The following is a 20,242-nucleotide window of genomic DNA, read 5'->3' on the forward strand; positions in this document are numbered from 1 at the left end:
TCCAGCCTCGGACTCCCAAAATGCTGGGAGTTCAGGCGTGAGCCAGCGTGCCCGGCCTGATACTTACTTTCAATTACATATAGATTAAGGGGTGGTTTACGCAGAAATTTCTAGGGAAGGGGTAATGACTTTTGGCTTGTAGGGTTATTGGCATGGAGAGGCGCAGTAACTCCCAGGTGTTGCCACGACAACAGTAAACTGACATGGCACGCTGGTGGGCATGTATTATGGGAAACTGCTTAGCTAGTCCTCAATTTGGTTCCATACCCAAGTCCTATCTCTGGAGTTGAGTCCAGCCTCCTACCTCAAAAACAGTGGCACTGGCCAGGCGCAGTGACTTACGCTTGTAATCCCAGTACTTTGGAAGGCCAAGGCAGGCAGATCTCTTGAAATCAGGAGTTCGAGACCAGCCTGGCCAACATGGTGAAAACCCATCTCTACTAAAAATACAAAAAAAATTAGCCAGGTGTAGTGGCGCACGCTTGTAATCCCAGCACTTTGGGAGGCTGAGGCGGGTGGATCACAAGGTCAGGAGATCGAGACCACGGTGAAACCCCATCTCTACTAAAAATACAAAAAATTAGCCGGGCATGGTGGCGGGCACCTGTAGTCCCAGCTACTCGGGAGGCTGAGACAGAAGAATGGCATGAACCCGGGAGGCGGAGCTTGCAGTGAGCCGAGATAGCGCCACTGCACTCCAGCCTGGGCGACTGAGTGAGACTCTGTCTAAAAAAAAAACCTCCCCTCAAACAACAAAAAAAGCCCCCCAAGCCGACACAAGGCAGGTTGGCTCAGGCCTCTGCACATGCTCCTTATTATTTAACAAACAAACAAAAAACAGTGGCATCTTGGTGGGGCGCGGTGGCTCATGCCTGTAATCCCAGCCCTATGTGAGGCTGAAGTGGGAGGATCACTTCAGCCTATGAGTTTGCCCAGTTTGGGCAACATAGCGAGACCCCATCTCTGCTAAAATTACAGAAATTAGCTGAGTGGTACGCACCTGTGGTCTCAGCTTTAGGGAGGCTGAGTGCTCACCTAGAAAGCTGAAGTGCAGTGAGATAATCCAGAATGCAAGTACCACTCTAGTGACAGCCATCATCACTAGTGTCCACAAGGGCACTTCATATAAAAGTGCCAGTGTGCATCAGGGATAAGAGTGAGACATCATCCACTGGTTCCTAGTGAACCGATGAAACAAGAACTACAATTAGGAATTTATTAGGATCAACAGGAATCCTAAATATTAGCAATAAACTAGCACATCACAAGAAACTCATGAACATGGGTTAACAAAATGAACCACTGAAAGCCAACTTTTCTGTGTCAGAAGGTGAGAGGTTCACTTGAGCCGAGGATGATGAGGCTACAGAGAGCCGAGATTGTGCCACTGCACTCTAGCCTGGGTGACAGAGCGAGACCCTGCCTCAAAACAAACAAACAAAACAAAAACAGTGGCACGTTGACTGTTAATTCTAAGAGCAACTTAGAGCTTCTGTAGGATTCTCACCCTGCAAGTCAGATTGGTGTTTTCCATGCGCCCTCTGGCGGCCTGGAGCAGCAATGTCAGCTAGGCATCAGCCTCCAGCCCCGTCTGGACTCTGGGGAAGTACTATTGCTAGTTGGCAAAAGCACTTGCACCAACATTCAGCTAAATCTGCAGCGGAGACAGTGACACAGCTCTGTCTGGGTTTCCAGGACATCTTCTCAGAGGTCGTGATGGATAAGACCAGGAACAGGATCTTAAAGAACAAGGAGCACGTGCAGAGGCCTGAGCCAACCTGCCTTGTGTCAGGGGAACTGAGTGCAGCTTCCTGGGAGGGAGCAGGGAGATGAGGCTGGGGAATTAGGTCAGGCCCATTTGGGAAAGAACCTTGGCGCTGGGACTTTGTCCTGTAAACCAGTTTGGAGACTGTGAACCAGGAAGGTTCAAAGACAAAATTGGAGGGTCACGTATCAAGGATGTCAACTTTTTCTTTTGTTAGTAGGGACTTAAAAAAACAACAATTCTTACTCATTCTAAAAACTTTTAATGAACACCTACTGTGTGTTAGGTAATGTTCTGGGCAGGATCTGAGTCTGCGTTACTCACTGTTGTACCCTCAGAGTCTAGAGTCATGGAAAGGCCCCAAAAGAAGGGAAGAATGAAAGGAAAGATCATTACTAAAGCAAGGTCAGGGCAGAGATGAACTGCCAGGGGTGAGTCCAAGCTGGGTGAGATTGTGGATGAGTTTGGAGATAGAAAAACATAAAGGTGAAAGTGCTTAGTCCGGCCAGGCACGGTGGCTCACGCCTGTAATCTCAGCACTTTGGGAGGCCGAGGCAGGCAGATCACGAGGTCAGGATTTAGAGACCAGCCTGGCCAACATGGTGAAACCCCATCTCTAATAAAAATACAAAAATTAGCCATGCGCGGTGCTGGGTGCCTGTAGTCCCAGCCACTCGGGAGGCTGAGGCAAGATAATTGCTTGAACCCAGGAGGTAGAGGTTGCAGTAAGCCGAGATTGCCCCACTGCACTCCAGCCTGGTGACAGAGCAAGACTCCGTCTCAAAAAAAATAAAAAAGAAAGTGTTCAGTCCTTGAACTGCCAAAAGACAAAAGCACAACCAATTTGCTTATAGATTCCCTCCTGCTTCAGCCTCCCAAGTTGCTGGGATTACAAGCACACACCACCACGTCTGGCTAATATTTGTATCTTTAGTAAAGACGGGTTTCACCATGTTGGCCAGGCTGGTCTCGAACTCCTGACCTCAAGTGATCCACCTGCCTTGGCCTCTCAAAGTGCCGGAATTACAGTCATGAGCCACCGTGCCCAGCCTGCTTAAAGATCTTAACTGGTTTTTATTCGTGATTTTAGAATTGGGCAACACCAAATTATAAAAGATAAAATGAGTGTTCTGATGAGTCAAGCAGAGGAAGCTGGTTTTATAGACAGAAAGGGCAGAGACTGCAGAAACAGAGAAGAAAAAGTGGATTGGCCACTTCAAAATTACTTTCCTTGTAAAGGTTAAAGGACAGGGGATTTTCTTATCATGCAGGCTAAAACTGGCCTGCTTGGGGACTTGGCTATTATCTTTCAGTCTCCTGATTTCTTGGAAGGTCAGATAAACAAGTCAGTTTTCACTTGGTGATGTGGAAGTTGGCACGAGTGACTCTATTTTGGTTTGATCTGTTGGGTCTTGTGCAGGAGGTTGGTCCAAACTAGTGGCCTCTGGTAAATTTCATTTAACAATATTGTTAGTTTTTTTCTTTCTTGAAACAGGGTCTCACTCTGTCACCCAGGTTGGAGTGCAGTGGCGTGATCATAGCTCACTGCAGTCTTGACCTCCCAGGATCAAGCAATCCTGCCAGTTCAGTCTGAAGAGTAGCTGGGACTACCGGTGTGCACCACTATGCCTGGCTAATTTTTTTGTAGAGACGAGGTCTCACTTTGTTGCCCAGGTTGGTCTTGAACTCCTGGGCTCAAGCAATTCTCCTGCCTTGGCCTCCCAAAGAGTTGGGATTACAGGCAAGAGCCGCCATGCCTAGCCAAGAACTGTTAACTTTTGAAACACTCCAGTGGCTTCTTTTCTCATTTAGTGGAAGCACTATGCCCTTGGCATGCCCACAGGCTCTGCAGGGTCTGACCCTGGCCACTGTGCTGACCACACCTCCTTGCACTACCCACTGCCTGCTCTACCGCAGCCATGCAGGTCTCCTGGATGAGCCTTAGCCACAGAGACCCATTCCCTTCTCAGAACCTTTGCACTTGCTGTTGCTTCTGCCTGCAGTGTCCATCCTGCATTTACCAACAGCTACGGGACAAACACTCACAGTACCAAGCACAGTTCTGAGCTGTGAAAGGAAAATAAATATTGGGGCCTCCAAATCACCAAAGCTAAAGGGAAAAGTCAAGCTGGGAACAGCTTAGGGCGAACCTGCCTCCCATTCTATTCAAAGTCACTCCTCAGCTCACTGAGATAAATGCACATCTCATTGCCTCATTTGGAGAGGCTAATCAGAAACTCCAAAGAATGCAGCTGCCAGCGTGGTGGCTTATGCTTGTAATCCTAGCACCTTGGGAGTTCGAGGTGATTGGATCACCTGAGGTCAGGGGTTCCAGACCAGCCTGGCCAACATAGCGAAACCCCCGTCTCTACTAAAAATGCAAAAATTAGCCAGGCGTGGTGGTGGGCGCCTGTAATCCCAGCTACTCGGGAGGCTGAGACGTGAGACTAGCTTGAACCTGGGAGGTGGAGTTTGCAGTGGGCCGAGATCTCACCATTGCACTCCAGTCTGGAAGACAGAGTGAGACTCTGTCTCAACAATAACAACAAATTAGCCAGGCATGGTGGTGGCATGTGCCTGTAATCCCAGTTACTCGGGAGGCTGAGGCAGAAGAATCACTTGAACCCGGAGGCAGAGGTTGCAGTGAGGTGAGATTGTGCCACTACACTCCAGCCTGGGACACTCTGTCTCAAAAAAAAAAAAAAAAAAAAAGAATGCAAACTGCCGGGCGCAGTGGCTCATGCCTATAATCCCAGCACTTTGGAAGGCCGAGGCAAGCAGATCATCTGAGGTCAGGAGTTCAAGACCAGTCTGGCCAACATGGCGAAATCCTTGCCCTACTAAAACATACAAAAATTAGCTGGGTGTGGTGGTGTGCGCCTGGAATCCCAGCTACTTGGGAGGCTGTGGCAGGAGAATCACTTGAATCCAGGAGGTGGAGGTTGCAGTGAGCTGAGATAGTGCCACTGTACTGCAGCCTGGGTGACAGAGTGAGACTCTGTTTCAAAAAAAATGGATGCAACCACTTCTCTCTTATCTACCCATGTCCTGGAAGCCCCCTCCTTGCTACCAGTTTCCTGCCTTCGCCTCGAGTTGTCCCACCTTTCTGGATTGAACCAATGTACGTCTTACACCTACTGATTGATGTCTCATGTCTTCCTAAAATGTATAAAACCAAGCTGTGTCCCTACCACCTTGGGCCCATGTCACTAGGACCTCCTGAGGCTGTGTCATGTGCATGCATCCTCAACCTTGGTCTCCTAATTAACTTTCTGAATTAACTGAGACCTGTCTCAGATTTTCGGGGTTCACAGAGCAATTTGTAAATATTAACCCCAGTGATACGGTTTAGCTCTGTGTCCCCCTAGACCTCATCTTAAATTGTAATCCCCACATGTAGAGGGAGGTGGGAGGTGATTCGATCTTGGGATTGGTTCACCCATGCGGTTCTCATTATTGTGAGGGAGTTCTCATGAGATCTGACAGTTTATAAGTGGCCATTTCCCCTGCACTGTCTCTTCTGCTGCCGCCTTGTGAAGAAGGTGCTTGCTTCCCCTTCCGCCACGATTGTAAGTTTCCTGAGGCTTCCCCAGCAATGCGGAACTGCGAGTCAATTAAACCTCTTTTGTTTGTAAATTACCCAGTCTCAGGTAGTATTTTTTTTTTTTTTGAGACAGAGTTTCCTTCTTGTCGCCCAGGCTGGAGTGCAGTGGCCCGATCTTGGCTCACTGCAACCTCTGCCTCCTGGGTTCAAGCGATTCTCTTGCCTCAGCCTCCTCAGTAGCTAGGATTACAGGTGCCTGCCACCATGCCCGGCTATTTTTTTTTTTTTTTTTGTGACGGAGTGTTGCTCTGTCACCCAGGCTGGAGTGCAGTGGCGCGATCTCGGCTCACTGCAAGCTCTGTCTCCTGCCTCAGCCTCCCAAGTAGCTGGAACTACAGACTCCTTCCACCGTGCCAGGCTAATTTTTTGTATTTTTAGTAGAGACGGGGTTTCACCATGTTAGCTAGGATGGTCTTGATCTCCTGACCTCGTGATCCACCTGCCCCGGTCTCCCAAAGTGCTGGGATTACAGGCGTGAGCCACTGCACCAGGCAGCTTTTTTTTTTTGTATTTTTAGTGGAGATGGGTTTTCATCATATTAGCCATGCTGGTCTTGAACTCCTGACCTCAGGTGATCTACCCACCTCGGCCTCCCAAAGTGTAGGGATTACAGGCGTGAGCCACCTTACCCAGCCAGGTAGTATCTTTATAGCAGTATGAGAATGGACTAATACACCCATTAATCTCTTCCTCATTTCCTTCAACACTAATGATGACCCCTCCCTACTGGATTTTTGTGAACATTTATCTACTAACATATATTTAACATTATCTTTTTTTTTTTCTTTTTTTGTGAGACGAGGTCTCGCTGTGCCTGGAGTGCAGTGGTGTGATCGCAGCTTACAGCAGCATTGACCTCCCAGATTTAAGTGATCCTCATGCCTCAGCTTTCTAAGTAGCTGGGACCACAGGCATGCACCACCATGCCTGGCTAATTTTTACATTTGTGGTAGAGATGGGGTTTTACTGTATGTTGACCAGGCTGGTCTCAAATTCCTGACCTCAGGTGATCCACCTGCCTCAGTCTCCCAAAGTGCTGGAATTACAGGTGTGAGCTACCACACCCGGCCTTTTAAAATCACATAAATAATACACAGACTCAATCCTGCTATAGATATTCAAATGTAGAGTCAACCGTGAAAGTTTCCCTTGTCAAGATTCCCTGGCGTCTCCTCTTCCATTCTACAGGGTTTTTTCCTCTTAGGACCCTGCAATGGGGAGACGCTGCATTTTGGAGGTAAAAATTCCAAGAGTAAAGTGAAAGCTAGCATTTCCTGAGCAGTCCCCATGACCCAGGCACGTATGAACTTTTGAAGGTTATCAGAATCAAAATGGAGTCATTCATGTTTAAAAAAAAAAAAGAAAAAGAAAAAGAAAAAAAAGCTCTGACCGACAGAACAAGGGAAAGCCATGGAGACAGGGTTCTCATACTTATGTGCCTGATCACAAAAACTATCCCAAAAAACTGCAAAAAACACAACCACACACAAAGGCCATTGCGAACTTACACAGAAAAATACTTCTGCAAGGACATTTGCCCAGCAACTGCCTGTCCAACCCCAGACTGGCATCATTGTGATTCATTTTTCTAGCCAAGGATGATTATTTCAAAACCATTATGTAATTCTCCCCATTTTTTTTTTCTTTAAAAACCTTTGTCTTCTTTTACCTCCCTGAATATGTATAAAACTCCTATTCCCATTGCAATTCTCTGTTCTTGAATAAACTTTTTTTTTTTTTTTTGAGATGCAGTTTCACTTTTCACCCAGGTTGAAGTGAAGTGGCATGATCTTGGCTCACTGTAACCTCCACCCGCCAGGTTCAAGTGATTCTCCTGCCTCAGCCTCCCAAGCAGCTGGGGATTACAGGCACCCGCCACCATGACTGACTAATTTTTGTATTTTTAGTAGAGATGGGGTTTTGCCATGTTGGCCAGGCTGGTTGCGAACTCCTGACCTCAAGTGATCCACCCGCCTCGGCCTCCCAAAGTGCTAGGATTACAGACGTGAGCCACCTCACCCAACCAATTTTTGTTTCTTTTAGAGAGCCTCTCTCTCTCTCTGTTATCTAGGTGGACAACTCATTTAATCACAATAAAATCCACACTCCAAGCTAGGAGTGGCCTTTGCCTGTAGTCTCAGCTACTTAGGAGGCTAAGGCAGGAGAACAGCTTGAGCCCAGGAGGTTGAGACTTCAGCAAGCCATGATTGTGCCACTATACTCCAGCCTGGATGATAGAGTGAGACCCTGGCTTAAAAAAAAAAAAAAAAAGGCCGGACACGGTGGCTCACCCCTGTAATCCCAGCACTTTGGGAGGCCAAGGTGGGTGGATCACCTGCATTCAGGAGTTTGAGATCAGCTTGGGCAATATGGCAAAACCCTGTCTCTACTAAAAATACAAAAAATTAGCCAGGTGTGGTGGTGCATGCCTGTAATCCCAGTTACTCTGGAGGCTGAGGCAGGAGAATCACTTGAACACAAGAGGTGGAGGTTGCAGTGAGCCAAGATTGTGCCACTGCACTCCAGCCTGGGTGACAGAGCAAGATTCTGTCTCTAAACAAAAACATAAACAAACAAACAAACAAATCTGAAATCCATTATCCCCATACTCTGATCTGTGCCTGCCTCTTAGATGCCACCTCCTACCGTTCTCCCACTTGCCTCTTCTTGCCAGCCTTCTTTCTATTGCTCACGCACACCAATCTCAGGCCCATTCTACACCTTGGCACCACCATTCCCTCTGCTGGGAAAGCCTCCCTCCCTGTCTCTGTGTGGCTTCCTCTCCTTCCTCATTCACACGTGACTGGGATGTCATCTCCTCTTGGTGGGTGTCCTTTACCACCTTATCGAAAGCAGTATCTCTTATCCCCATCACAGCCTCCATCCTTTAGTCGGCTGTGCTTCTCTTCAGAGCACTTACTTCTCTCTACCTGACTTCATATCGTAGACCTGTTTGCTTTTTATGCATGTGGAACTTTTTCTTAGTCACTGTTTTGTTTTTTTTTTACAGACAGGGTTTTGCTCTGTTGCCCAGGCTGGAGTGCAGTGATGTGATCATAGCTCACTTCAGCCTCAAACTCCTGGGCTTAGGTGATCCTCCCACCTTGGCCTCCCAAAGTGCTGGATCTATAGGCATGAGCTACCACCCCTGGCTAATTTTTAATTTTTTTTTTTTTTTGAGACAGAGTTTTGCTCTTGTTGCCCAGGCTGGAGTGCAATGGCACAATCTTGGCTCACTGCAACCTCCGCCTCCTGAGTTCTTGTTTTATTTTATTTTTAGAGATGGGGTCTTGCTATGTTGCCCAGGCTGGCCTTCAACTCCTTGGCCCAATCAATCCTCCCACCTTGGCCTCCCAAAGTGCTGGGATTACAGGCATAAGCCACCATGCCCACTCTGTCTTGGTCATTGTTGTCTCTTTCTTACACAGAGCAAGAGGAACCCCAAAAACTGTCAGCTCCTGAATGATGGAACCATCTTGTTGGGTTAAACCTGTTCTTATCTCATTTTATAGAGGAGAGATCTAAGGTGCAGGGAGGTTAAGTCACTCGGTGGACAGATAATGGAGATGGGTTTCAAATCCAAGCAGGCTAGCTTTAGGACTTGGCTGAGCAGTTGCAGGTTTCTTATATCGGTTAGTCACAATAATGCTGTGTAACAAACCACCCCAAAGCTCAGTAGCATGATTTTTTAGCTTCTGAGTTTGTGTGTGGGCCATTTAGGCTGGGCTTGGCTGGATGGTTCTTCTGGGCTCATCTGTACCTTCTCATATGTCTAGAACTCAGCTGTCAGCTGGTCTTGTCTAGGTTGGTCTTGCCTGCAATGACTGGATTGGTTGGTCTCTGTGAGGTTTTCATTTTCCAATAGGCTAGCTTGGGTTTGTTCTCACAGAGGTATAAACTTACAAGTGGCCAGATGTGGTGGCTCACTCCTGTAATACCAGCACTTTAGGCAGTCAAGACCAGAGGATTGGTTGAGTCCAGGAGATCCAGACTAGCCTGGGCAACATAGTAAGACCTGATCTCTACAAAAAATTTAAAAATTAGCCAGTGTGATGGTGTGTGCCTGTAGTCCCAGCTACTTGAGAGGCTGAGACAGGAAGATCGCTTGAGCCAGGGAGCTTGAGCTTGAAGTGGGCTATGATTGTGCCACCACACTCCAGCCTGACCGACAGAGTAAGACCCTGCCCCCGCCCCATCCCAAAACAAAATCTCCACAAAAGTACAAGTGGAAATATGCAAAGACAATTTGCATTCCTCTCAGTGGAGGCCCAGGCTTGAAACTGGCACGCCATCACTCCAACCTAATTCTGTTGGTAAAAGTAAGTCGCATGATGTTCTGTGGTAAGCAGGTCTATGCAAACCTACCCCAAAAGCCCAGGGAGCTGAGAGGCCCATACATCCAGTTTCTCAGGAAGAAACATTTCACAGGGATTTACAAACATAAGCAATGTCTCAGGTGGCCATGAGATGGTGGATACCTGCACCAGCCCTACAGAAATTATCCTTTTATATAGCAAGCTTTTAGGCTAAAACATGTAGCTGGTCACGTCTCAGATGTTCTTGCTGAAACATGTGACCCCTGGGGAGGTTGGATGAGCATCTTTTTGAGGTGTTGTCTCTGCTATAGGCATTGTTTAAAGAGTTTGTTGCAGAGCACCTTGGTACGTGGAGGTCAGGCACTTAGTTTCTTAAGTGGCCTACTTGGCCCTCTTCCAAGTGCACTTTCCTTTCCTTACTGTTATAAAGCTTTTTTTGTTTTGACTTAGTTTCGCTCTTGTTGCCCAGGTTGGAGTGCAATGGTGTGGCCTCGGCTGCAACCTCCGCCTCCTAGGTTCAAACAATTCTCCTGCCTCAACCTCTGGAGTAGCTGGGATTACAGGAGCCCACCACCATGCCCGCCTAATTTTTTTTTGTATTTTTTGTAGAGACAGGGTTTCACCATGTTGGCCAGGCTGGTCTCAAACTCCAGGCCTCATGATCCTCCTGCCTTGGCCTCCCAGTGTTGAGATTACAGGCCTGAGTCACCGCACCTGGCCTGTTCTAAAGCTTTTTAATAAGCTTCCAACCTTGCTCTGAAACTTGCCTTGGTCTCTTTTTCTGCCTTATGCCCTTCAGCTGAATTCTTCTGAGGAGGCAAAAATTGAGGTTGCTGCAGACCTGTCTGGATTTGCGGCAGGTAACTCAGACATTTTCCACTGGTAACATATTTGATGCCACGTGACTCGGATGGAAGGGATGTCTATGCCTCGCCTTCTTCCCCTGCATGCATCCAACCCCCCTGCATGGTTTTTCTTCTCTCTCTCCCTTTTTCTTTCCTGCTTACTAACCAACCCTGAGAACAATTCCTTTTGGTCATAAGTTACTCTGCTCCCCCGTGGCTCACCAGGTGGGAAGGACCTCAGGGTCCGCACTGAGCAGGTTGGAGGCACTAAGTCTTGCAAGAGAGGTGAGACTAAGGTCTAAAAAGTGTGCAACGTCTGGGGTTTCCTCTGTTTTTCAACTAAAATCGGCTCTTTTCCAAAAACCTGCACTGCTCTTACTCCTGTTTTCTCTGTGTGTGTTCTGAAACAGCTTTGCACACCTGCTGGACTATCCACCTTGGGGCCAAGTCTGCCTCTTGGCTTACACTTTGCATGCAAATCAAAAACAAAAGCAAGAAAAAGAAAGAAAGAAAAAAGAGCACCTTGTTATGTGGGGGTCAAACATCAATCATCGTGGCGGTTTTGCTTCAAGATGGCGTCACTCTTGCCATGCAACAGGCTGCTTTCCCATACATGGCCAAGCCCAGAGTCCTCTTCATCAGCTCAACGTTCTTGGGCTCTGCTTCCAGGTAGGAGAGTCAGAGGCCATTCAGGGAAGGACCTCAGGGAGCTCCCTTGTATGGCTTCCTTAAAGGACACTCCCAGGTTCAGGATGCACAGGGTTTTGGCAGCAGGGGCCGGGGTGGCGGGGGATGGGGAGTAGGGGGTGTAGGGAGTGGGGAGAACGGAAATGAAGTAGGAGAGAGTAGCCAAGCAAAGAAGCTGTTGTGTCTGCGTTTGTCATTTGGGTGTGGTTGTGTAGAGGAAGTTGGCAGGAAGCTTTGAAGGCATTCACATTTGCTGGTTGATGAGAAGTGAATGCTTTGACATTATTTGCTCTTAGTCATTTTATTATTTGGTCTTAGTCACTGCATTATCAGTTTTGGGTTTTTAAAAAAAACATATATATGTATGTATGCATCTTTTCATTATATGTTTATGTTTTCTTAATTTTAATCTTCATCTTTTCTAATCTTAAAGTGAAGATTTGCCTTTAGCTGCGTTAAGCATTGATTTGTAAATAAAGGTGTAGATAATGAGGGTTTCATGCATCCCAAGACCTTTGGAGCTCATTTCAAAATCTTTCCTCATGTGCGCCTCATAGACCTGGATTCCATCCTGGTTCCATGTACCTGATTTGCAGAAGCCACTTAATTGTCACCATAGCTCTGTGAAGCCAGACTGTGATTATTGCCATTTTATAATGGCATGCCGGGGAAATTTAGTGGTTTGTACAAATCAGTTTCCCAGGATTTTGGCTACTTGTAAAAAATAACCAGACCCAGATGATTCCAGACGATTTCCCTCAGCACTGATGATTTCCCTGAGTAGAATGGGCTGGCTGGGCTGTCACCGGCAGATTAGAGACAGCTGTCTTGGCATGAGGGCCTGAGCCAGGGATCACGGCGGAGTCTCATCTCTCCAGCATCACAGCAGAGGGCTGGTGTGGTCTGCAGCTGTCATTCTTACTGTTACTGTGGGTGTGGATGTTTCCTGCTTCCTGGTCTCCTGGAGTAACCTCCCTACCCTCAGGGCTCTCAGGCTTGGCGTGCCTCATATCTGTAATAGCAATGATGCTTTTATACTTGGTGAACCCCAATACATAGATAGACGGATATATAACTCAAACTGTCGGACAAGCATCTTTCAACCTTCCCTCTGAGTCATCATTAAGGACCTTTGGGTTTTCTCCCCTGTAGAGGCAGCATTTGAGAGATTTACTGTCCCTGAGGATGCATTTGGAATGTTGATTAATTGCCCAGGCTGGAGTGCACCGGTAGGATCACGGCTCACCGCAGCCTTGACCTGCTGGGCTCAAGTGATCCTCCTGCCTCAGCCTCCTAAGTAGCTGAGACTACAGGCATGCACCACCATGCCTGGCTAATTTTTAAAATTATTTTTATTTTATTTATTAGAAAAAACAGAAATGGGGTCTCACTGTGTTACCCAGGCTGGTCTTGAACTCCTAGGCTCAAGCAATCCTCCTGCCTTGGCCTCCCAAAATGCTGGGATTACAGGCATGAGCCACCATGCCTGGCTAATTTTTAAATTTTTTTCTAGAGATGGGGGTCTCACTATGTTGCCCTGGTTGGTCTTGAAATCCTGGGCTCAAGCAATCCTGCTGCTTTGGCCTCCCAAAGTGCTGGAATTACAGGCATGAGCTACCATGCCCAGCCCTAATAAGCATTTATTGATTTATCTATTGATGTCGACCGGGACTGCTGTAGTCATCTGGAAGTTCAATTAGGGCTGGAGGATCTGCTTCTAAGATGGCTTCTTCACCTGACCGGCAGGCTGTGCCTGCTGTTGATAGAAGCCTTCAGTTCCTCAGCCCCATTGGCCTTTCTGAAGGCTGCCTTGTAGGGTCCAACCCTACGGGGCTTAGTGGGTGTTCTCCCTGTGTGCGGAGAGGAGAGATTTTTTTTTTTTTTTGAGACGGAGTCTCTCTCTGTCGCCCGGGCTGGAGTGCAGTGGCCAGATCTCAGCTCACTGCAAGCTCCGCCTCCCGGGTTTATGCCATTCTCCTGCCTCAGCCTCCCAGGTAGCTGGGACTACAGGCGCCTGCCACCTCGCCTGGCTAGTTTTTTGTATTTTTTAATAGAGACGGGGTTTCACAGTGTTAGCCAGGATGGTCTTGATCTCCTGACCTCATGATCCACCCGTCTCGGCCTCCCAAAGTGCTGGGATTACAGACTTGAGCCACCGCGCCCGGCCGAGAGATTATAATAAATAAAGACACAAGACAAAGAGATAAAGAGAAAACAGCTGGGCGCCGGGGACCACTACCATCAAGATGCGGAGACGGGTAGTGGCCCTGCATGGCTGGGTGCGCCGATATTTATTTCATACAAGACAAGGGGGCAGGGTAAGAAGTGTGAATCTTCTAAGTGATTGACAAGGTGAAGAAGTCACGTAATCATTGGACAGTGGGCCCTTTCCTCTGAGGTAGCCAAAGGAGAGAGAGAGAGAGAGAAGGCAGCCTACCTCAGCGTTTTCTTCTCTGCAGTTACAAGAAGGATCAAAGACTTTAAGGCTTTCACTATTTCTCCTACTGCAAACTACTATGAACTTCAAAGAGGAACCAGGAGTATGGAAGGAGCATGAAAGTGGACAAGGAGCGTGACCATTGAAGCACAGCACCACGGGGAGGGGTTTAGGCCTCTGGATGACTGCAGGCACGCCTGGATAATATCCAGCCTTCCACAAGAAGCTGGTGGAGCAGAGTGTTCTCTGACTCCTCCAAGGAAAGGAGACTCCCTTTTGCGGTCTGCTAAGTAATGGGTTTCTTCCCAGACACTGGCGCTACTGCTTGACCAAGGAGCCCTCAAGCGGCCCTTATGCTGGCATGACAGAAGGCTCAGTTCTTGCCTTCTACTTCACTTCTCACAATGTCCCTTCAGCACCTGACCCTATACCTGCCGGTTATTCCTAGGTTATATTAGTAATGCAACAAAGAGTAATATTAAAAGCTAATGATTAATAATGTTTATAATAATGATTGATAATTGTCCATGATCATCTCTATATCTAATTTGTATTCTGACTATTCTTATTCTAATTATTTTTTTCGTTATACTGAAACAGTCTGTGCCTTCAAGTCTCTTGCCTTGGCACCGAGGTACTCTTTCGCCCACACTGCCTGAATACTCTCCTGACCCATGAACTGGCTTCTCCTGCAGCCATCAATGCAGGAGACCAAGGTGGCAGTGGCAATGTCTCTTATGACCTAGATGGGGAAGTCACACAGAATCACTGCTGCAGTCCAAAACCGGTTGCACAGGTCAGCCCTGATTTATGGTGGGAGGACACTACCAGGAGGTGAGGATCACTGGCACCATCTTGGAGCTAGCTACCACAATATAAAAGAAGGGATCCATGGCCGGGCGTGGGGGCTCACGCCTGTAATCCCAGCACTTTGGGAGGCCGAGACAGGCTGATCACGAGGTCAGGAGATCAAGACCATCCTGGCTAATATGGTAAAACCCCGTCTCTACTAAAAATACAAAAAATTAGCCGGCCGTCGTGGCCGGCGCCTGTAGTCCCAGCTACTCGGGAGGCTGAGGCAGGAGAATGGCGTGAACCCGGGAGGCGGAGCTTGCAGTGAGCCGAGATCAGGCCACTGCACTCTAGCCTGGGCAACAGAGCAGAGACTCTGTCTCAAAAAAAAAAAAAGGGATTCATTATGGGAATTTGGCCTGACGCAGTTGTGAGAGCTGGTTCCACTCTCTACCCAAGGCTGTTGGTTTCCGGTTTGGTGCTGGAAACGGAAGTCTGAAGGGCAGGCATTCAGGAAGGAAAGGTGGCTGTGAAGTGAGAAGCAAGGATGCCCTGGACCTGTGAGGGTGAGTGGAAGGTGGATTGGAACCTGCATGGTCTCTCATCACCTTCATTCTCCAACTTCACAGGCAGGAGGTCTTGAAGGAGAAGCTACCCTTAGTCACAGAGTTAAACAGGCGTGTTGCCCAGGAGCTAGAGAAATTGAAACAGAATATCCGATAGAAGCTGGCGTGGCTATGGGCCCCATATCAACAAAGTGGCCAGCAGATGAGTGCTTATGCATGTGAGCTGCAAAAGTGCTGGAATCTTCTGAGTGCATAACGAAGATGTATGCTTGGCTGGGTGTGGTGGCTCAGGCCTGTAATCTCAGCACCAAAGGAGGCTGAGGCAGGTGGATCACTTGAGGTCAGGAGTTCAAGACCAGCTTGGCCAAGATGGTGAAACTCCATCTCTACTAAAAATACAAAAATTAGCTGGGCATGGTGGCAGGCGCCTGTAATCCCAGCTCCTTGGGAGGCTGAGGCAGGAAAATCACTTAAGCCTGGGAGGCGGAGGTTGCAGTGAGCCGAGATCATGCCATTGCACTCCAGCCTGGGTAACAAGAGTGAAACTCTGTCTCAAAAACAAAAACTATATATATATATACTGTTTCACTTCCACCCTCCAACTCTCACACAAAGTGCCTTGTGGCTCATGCTAACTCGGAACCATCCAGGGAAGGGAAATCTGGGAAAACAGTTCCCATTTAGTTGACTTGAGACAGTACAGATCCACCAAAGTGGCTGACACCTACATATGCCAAAAGTATGGCCCCGATGAGGACAAATTTTTCCAAATTTCCTGGAGGGACTTTCCAGAGAATTTCAAGAAGTTTCCAGAAAGCTAAGATGTGTTTCCAGGGCTCTGTGAAGGAGGAAGACAGTGCCCTTTCAGGGCATTGTGTGTCTCCATTGGGGTCAAAACCCCGGGAATCCCCGACCTGTGCCATGTCTTTTAAAATTTTCAGGCCAACATCCTTCTAAGGAAACCCAAACCCTGCCTCAGGAGTAACTTGAAGCATCTCAGTTCTCAAATTATCCCCTGCTCACCCCTAAAAGGAGACTATACAGAGCTCCACCAATCTTGAGGCAGGTGTGTATGTGGAGGGAGAAGAGCAGGAGGAGATTCAGAGCAGTGTTTCTTCTCTCTTCTTCTTTTTTAGTTCTATTTATTTATTTATTTATTTATTTATTTATTTATTTATTTATTTATTTGACAGAGTCTTGCTCTGTCACCCAGGCAGGCGAGCAGTGGGGGGATCTCGGCTCACTGCAACCTCCTTATCCTGGGTTCAAGTGATTCTCATGCCTCAGCCTTCTAGTAGCTGGGATTACAGGCATGTGCCACTGCACCTGGTTAATTTTTGCATTTTTAAGAGAGACAGGGTTTCACTATGTTGGCTTGGCTGATCTTGAACTCCTGACCTCAAGTCATCCACCCACCTCGGTCTCCCAAAGTGCTGGGATTACATGTGTGAGCCACGGCACTCAGCCCTTTCTTTCTCTTTTTCTTTCTCTCTTTCTCTTTTTCTTTCCCTCCCTCCCTCCCTCCCTTCCTTCCTTCTTTCCTTCCTTCCTTCTTTCCTTCCTTCCTTCCTTCCTTCTTTCTTCTTTATCTCCCTATCTTTCTCTCTTTCTCCCTTCCCTTCCCTTTTTCTTTTCTCTTTTCTTTTCGTTTCGTTTTGTTTTCATTTTCTTTTCCTTCTTTCATCTTGCCCTGTTGCCCACAGGCTGGAGTAGTGCGATCATAGCTCACTACAGCCTTGAACTCCTGAGCTCGAATGATCCTCCCTAAACACCCAGTTGTTCTTATTTCATCTATCTTTCCAATTAATTTGAGATAAACCCTAAACATATCTTTTCATTGATACATACTGAAGAGACAAAAACTTTAGTGTCTTGTAAGAACTCTTAAAAGAAAATAACTGTAATATCATTATCATATCTAAAAGTTATCAATAACTTGTTAATATAATTAACTATCTGGTCAGTGCCTTAAATTTGACTGGGGGTCTCATAAAACTTCTTCTTCTTCTTTTTTTTTTTTTTTGTTGAGACGGTGCCTCTCTCTGTTATCCAGGCTGGAGTGCAGTGGTGTGATCATGGTTCACTGCAGCCTATTGCCCTCCTGGGCTCAAGCAATCTTCTTGCCTCAGCTTTCCAAGTAGCTCGGACTACAGGCACACCACCATATCTGGATTATTTATGTTTTTCTTTTTTTAGAGATGAGGGTCTTCATGTGCTGCCCAGGCTTGTCTCAAACTCCCAGGCTCAAGTGATGCTCCCTCCTCAAACTCCCAAAGTGCTGGGATTACAGGTGTGAGCCACTGCATCCCGCCATAAAACATTTCTTGCACAGTTGGTTTATTCAACTCATGAGAAAAACAAAGATCTACACACTGCATTTAATGGATCAGTTTCTTAGTTCTCTCTTAATTTTTGGATTCTCCCTCTTCCTCACTCCCTTCTCTTACAGTACATTTGGTGAATAAATAGGGTCCTTTTTCTCGTAGGGTTTGCAACATTCGGGATTTTGCTGGCTGCATCCCAGTTGAATCATTTATTATGTGCCTCCATTAAGTGTTTCTCAAAAGGGAGACCATGATAATTTTTTAAAAATTAGCTTTATTGACTGGGCGTGGTGGCTCATGCCTGTATTCCCAGAACTTGGAGGCTGAGGCATGTGAATCGCCTGAGCTCAGGAGTTTGAGACCAGCCTGACCAATATGGTGAAACCCCATCTCTATTAAAAATACAAAAATTAGCCGGGGGTGGTGGCAGGCACCTATAATCCCAGCTACTTGGGAAGCTGAGACAGGAGAATCACTTGAACCTGGGAGGTGGAGGTTGCAGTGAGCCGAGATCATGCCATTGCACTCCAGCCTGGGCGACGAGAGTGAAACTCCATATCAAAACAACAACAACAAAAATAGCTTTATTGAGGTGTAATTGATATGCAAAAGACTGCACATATTTGAGGTATACAGTGATGAGCTTTGACATATGTATTCACCTGTGAAACCATTACCACAACCAGGGTAATGGTGAGAAATCAGTTCTCTCCTTCGTTGTGGAGGGAGTGTAAATTGGTGCAACTGTAATGGAGAGAAATTTGACATCTCTTCATATAACCAGCACAAACGCTCTTTGGTTTACCAATCCCACTATCCCACTATTCCACTTCTCACACTTGTGGCAAATGATACATTTATAAGTGTGTACATTACAGCATTGTCTTAAATATAAAATGATTAGAAAAATCTCAGTGTCCCATACCAGGATATGTACAGTTGTGTAACACTCATGGAATACCTGGCCCCTGTTCTCAGTGCTTTATAAATAATCATTCACTTAATTTTCACAATAACTGGATGAGGTAGGTACTATAATTAGGAGCTTTTTTTTTTTTTTTTTTTTTTTTTTTTTGAGATGGAGTCTTGCTCTGTCGCCCAGGCTGGAGTGCAGTGGCGTGATCTTGGCTCACTGCAACCACTGCCTCCCGGGTTCAAGCGATTCTCCTGCCTCAGCCTCCTGAGTACTGGGATTACAGGAGTGCACCACCATGCCCAGCTAATTTTTGTATTTTTAGTAGAGAGGGGGTTTCACCATGTTGGTCACACTGATGTGATCCACCCACCTCGGCCTCCCAAAGTGCTGGGATTACAGGCATCAATCTCTGCGACCAGCTGGCTCATTTTAAAGATGGGGAAGCTGGGACACAGAGAGGTTAAGTAGCTTGTCTAAGATCACACAGCCAGCCAAGGCTGCACTCACACCCAGGCAGTCTGGCTAGGGAGCCTGTAGTCTTTTCTGCTGTGTTGCAATAGTCCAATTATGATTGTGCCATTGATGCAGCTATAAAAAAGAATGAAGAAGCTCTTTCGGGACTGACATAAAGTGATTTCCAAGGTGTAATGTAAAGTGGGTAAAACAAAGTGTAAACCATCCATGTAAAAACAGAGAATGAATATGTGTGTGTGCACTTGTGTGTGTATGTGTTGTGTTTATTTGTGTTGTGTGTTGCATGTGTGTATATACATCATCCATGTGTTATGTGTTGTATGTACATCTCCATTTATGCCTGTGTTCATGCATATGTGTGTGTACAATTGTGTGTGTTGTGTGCGTATGTGTGTATTTGTAGTGTGTGATGTGTGTGTGTGCATATGTGTATTTGCTGGTGTGTGAATATATATTTGTGTGTGTATGTGTGTCTATTTATGTTGTGTAGATGCATATTTGTATAGGCACCAACTATTTCTGAATGGATTCCAAAAGCCATTGGTAGCTTGGTTGCCTCTTGGAAAGGGAATTCCCACGGGGTGGGGAACGAGAGTTTTCATGGCTTAGCTGTTGGCAGCCTTTTAGAAACTTTTAATTGAAACGTATGTTTAAAAAGGGGTACATATCATAAATCTATAGCTGGATGAATTTTCACAAACTGAATGCATCTATGTATCTACCACCCACATTTGTAAGGAGATCATGACCTACAGTACCCCCAAATTCTCCCTGTGCCCCCTTCCCTTCACCCTCCCTGCAAAGGCGGACTATCCTGACTCATAACAGCAGAGATTAATTTTGCACATTTTTTTTTTTTGAGACCGAGTCTCGCTCTGTCACCCAGTCTGGAGTGCAGTGGCGTGATATCGGCTGACTGCAACTTCCACCTCCGAGGTTCAAGTGATTCTCTTGCCTCAGCCTCCTGAGTAGCTGGGATTACAGGCACCCACCACCACTCCACCTAATTTTTCTATTTTTAGTAGATACAGGGTTTCATCATGTTGGCCAGGCTGGTCTCGAGTTCCTGGTCTCAAGTGGTCTGCCCACCTCAGCCTCCCAAAGGTCTGGGATTACAGGTGTGAGCCACCGTGCCCAGTCAATTTTGTACATTTTGAACTTCATATAAATGGAATCATACTCTGTGTGAGTCTGGCTTCTTTTGTGCAACATTATCATTATTATTCTTTTGAGGGTCTCACTCTGTTGCCCAGGCTGGAGTGCAGTGGCTTAATCATAGCTCACTGCAGCCTTAACCTCCCACGCCCAAGTGATTCCCCTACTTTAGCCTTCCAAGTAGCTGGGACTATAGGCACACACCACCACACCCGGCTAATTATTTTATTTTATTTTATTTTTTTGAGACAGAGTCCAGCTCAGGCTGGAGTGCAGTGGTGCGATCTTGGCTCACTGCAGCCTCTGCCTCCCAGGTTCAAGCGATTCTCCTGCCTCATCCTCCTGAGTAGCTGGGATTATA

General features: G+C 46.8%; 1 protein-coding gene across 2 annotated transcripts in view; it reads left to right on the forward strand.

Moving 5' to 3' along the window:
- Positions 1 to 20,242, forward strand: part of LYPD3 (LY6/PLAUR domain containing 3) — a 50,643-nt gene that overhangs the window by 15,100 nt on the left and 15,301 nt on the right. Inside the window, exons 1-2 of one of the 2 annotated variants that reach the window (XR_003306920.2) lie at positions 10,446 to 10,815; positions 10,941 to 11,199. The gene's annotated coding sequence lies outside the window, so the exon portion shown is untranslated. Of the gene's footprint in view, positions 1 to 10,445; positions 10,816 to 10,940; positions 11,200 to 20,242 lie in introns of those variants that run through there. The other variant, XR_003306919.2, reaches the window with a different exon arrangement.

Source organism: Piliocolobus tephrosceles, chromosome 21 (genome assembly GCF_002776525.5).
Source record: "Piliocolobus tephrosceles isolate RC106 chromosome 21, ASM277652v3, whole genome shotgun sequence".
Lineage (NCBI taxonomy): Eukaryota > Metazoa > Chordata > Mammalia > Primates > Cercopithecidae > Piliocolobus > Piliocolobus tephrosceles.